The sequence below is a fragment of the Aedes aegypti genome, unplaced genomic scaffold (assembly GCF_002204515.2).
Source record: "Aedes aegypti strain LVP_AGWG unplaced genomic scaffold, AaegL5.0 Primary Assembly AGWG_AaegL5_hic_scaff_1976_PBJ_arrow, whole genome shotgun sequence".
Lineage (NCBI taxonomy): Eukaryota > Metazoa > Arthropoda > Insecta > Diptera > Culicidae > Aedes > Aedes aegypti.
The window spans coordinates 15,369-18,735 of NW_018735462.1; positions in this window are offsets into that span (position 1 = coordinate 15,369).

Consider the following 3,367-nt stretch of genomic DNA (forward strand, 5'->3'; position numbering starts at 1 on the left):
TTGCTTGGAATCACTCATATGCGTGTTATGAGTCAAGGTATAAGCCAAAAATAAAATCATTTTGATTTCCGAGCTACGAAAAAATACACAAAATTCCAAAGTGTACCCCGTCTAAAGGCGGGGTTGGGTATTAGAGGGTTAAATATCACGCGTCTCCATAATCGGAAGATTCAATTCAAGCTGACACATCGCGCTGCTTTGCCCCCATCACATGTGTGCACCAACCAGCAACAGTCATAGCAAATGTTGCAGCATCCTAAAAGGTTTAGTCACGAAGTTTTTTATTTGATTTGAATTGCAATCCATTCGTATCGAGTAACGTCAAACTTATTACATGCTGCAATATTCAGTATTACATCGTCTCTATGCTCTGGACGGGTAGTGACCATATAAAGTACCATAATTTCGTCAGAGTCGTAACCTCGTGCTTGCACGATTATATCGTCATGTTATGTTTGCACTTTGCACATGTTCTAAGGCATGTTCTCTGCTGTCGCTAACCAACATTCCCCATGTAGGTATATCCGAAGATGTGTACAATTTCACATGGGCGACCAGTTGCCTCACCAACTAAAAGCAATCACACTCGGAGCAAGGAGTCGGAGGATTGCTCATCAATATTCACAGCAACATGCGGTCTATTTACTTCCTGTCTGTTTCCGTCTGTCCGTGTCCCTCGTCGAACCGGTAGCATCAACGCGTGGTTGTGAGTGGCCACTGAATTGGTGTTGGTAGCTCTCCGGTGAGAAAACTCTTCAACGCAAACAAACAATCGATGGGGACTGGCTGGGTGGATTTAGGGGGAAGTATTTATGTAGGAACAGTGGAGCAAAAGGTTCTATTGACAGGGTCTCGAACGTGAATAAAATTTTAAGAATATATTTCTCACTCATTAGAACACAAACCTTTAGAAGAAGGCTTTGTCCCAGTTGGGATGGAACGCCAGAAGAAGAAGAAGAAGAAGAAGAAGAAGAAGAAGAATTTTGGTGCCTGAGACAAAACCAATTTTGCGCTGTGTAAATGATTACAGCATTGTTGTGAAATAAGAAGAAATGTGTCGGTAATAATTTATATCTTCTTCTTCTTGGCGTGACGTCCCCACTGGGACAAAGCTTGCCTTTCTCAGCTTAGTGTTCTCATGAGCACTTCCACAGTTATTAACTAAGAGCTTTCTTTGACAAATTTTTCCATATTTCACATTCGTATATATTAGGTACGATAATACTCTTGCCCAGGTAAGTCAAAGAAATTTCCTTTACGAAAAGATCCTGGACCGACCGGGAATCGACTCCAGACACCTTCAGCATGGCTTTGCTTCGGTAGCCGTGGACTATAACCACTCGGCTAAGAAAGGCCCCTTGATTTATCATTTATATATCGGTCGCTATTTAGCACCATAGTGCGTTTTTCACCACCGTCTTGTCACTCCACTAGTGGAAAAATCAGGTGAAGGACAGACATTAGCTGAAGTCATTCAGTTTCAGCTGGTTTGTTGCTGGATCTGAACAAACAAAATGAGGTATGGAAGAGATTGATAGCTAGATATAGGTCTAGTCGGTCCTTATGTTATCAAAAAATACCGAGTGGCAGTATAGAATATGAATGGAGCATCGTCGTCTAGAGCTGCCACCAATGAGAGAAAGAGAGAGAAGAGGAGTATGGGAATTTGGGGTAGCTAAAGTGGGCTGGAATTGGGTGGGGTGCTTTTAACGCGATTCAGCCGGCTACTCTCTTTCGTCTTTGAATGTCACTTGCTGTGCTGGTTGATATTTGTGAACCGAGCGAAAAGAAAGGAAAACATCAAAGACTTTATTTCGTCCGTCCTGATTCAGTGTCGAACTGTACGTTGATCGTGAAAACACGTTAACCGCCGGGAAAACGGTAGAATGTGTTTGTATTAATCTTCTAGAGTTTTCCAAAATTATTTGAGATGATATATAATATACTGAAAATGATAACCCGCAAATTTTGGAACGTCAACGTAAATTTGTGTTAAAAAATTGTGCTTCGTTCAACATTTTGTATTGATTGAGAATATTACGTGGTTCGTAGAAAACAAATGTGCTGTGCTGTCTTGTGCCTATTTTTATGAGTTGAATAGGAGCAATTGGTCGTTTATGTATCACGTGGTCTATGGGACTTTTGAATACCCTTAAACAAGTATACATGATTTATGAACAGCTTCTACGAATATAAAACAACAACATTTACAATAAAACGGTTGAAACAAAGAAAAAAGAATCGCATCGAATCGTGTATGATTTCATGGAATCCTCGCTAATGTATACAAGTATGGAATTAGCTTGAAGACAGCAGGGGTTCCAAACTAGTGAGACGCCACCTGTCTTGAATGTTGACGTCATATCGATTGATTCGGGCAGTTTTTTTGCCAGACTGTAATTATAGTGACTGTGGTGGCATTACAAGTAATGTTTGGAGTAGTAACTAAAAATGTGAAGAAGAAACGCGAATGAGTGATTGTGCCACTGACAATGTATACCCAAGCAAATAATAGTTCGTACTTAAGGAATTAATAGTTCGAATAGAATTAGAATTAAACCTCAAAATGTCCCTATTTTCTTCACAAAAAGCAAGATATAATTATAAATTTTCCACAAAAAAAGCCAAAATTTGCAATAAATAAATAATAATTCGCCCACAATAAATCAAAAATTTCCATTAAAAAAATCAAAAATAGCAATAGCAGTAAATGCAAAGTTGCAATAAACAAACCCAACTGAGCAATTCAAAATGACAATCAATACATGAAAATGTTGTAGAAAATTCCAATATTTAAGTAAAACTTTCCATAAAAATAACGTAATTTTCCAATAATGAGTAATAATGTGTGTAATGGATTTCATGAATTTTCAGTCAAACTGAAGCATTGTTTTTACAATTGGAGCTAATTAGTCGTCGTATGTAGATGTAGTAATTGCATTTTTTAGTTCGACAATTAATTACGTAAGAATTTAGGGGAGAGGAGAGTGGGGAGATTGGCCGGGTTTGAAAAAAAAATTTCTTGCCATATAGAAAAAAATAATGTTTCATACAAAAAATCATACATGAAGGGGAGGCGAGGTTTCGAAAAATCACAAAAAAAAGTTTTTTAATACACCCCATCGTTAGGCGCTACAATTTTAATTATTTCGGCAAAGTTGAAATGAAACATGAAGTGGGTGATCAGGTACAAAAGTAGCGTTACAGCATGCTTAACCATATTTGTAGTACTGAGACAACCCACTAGATCTAAAAATGAACCTATTAGAAGATACTTTAAAAAGCGTTATGTTCGTATGAAAATAAAAAAAAAAATATTTAGGAAAAAACTCATCAATCGAAGTATACACATTTCTGCAACTGCTGT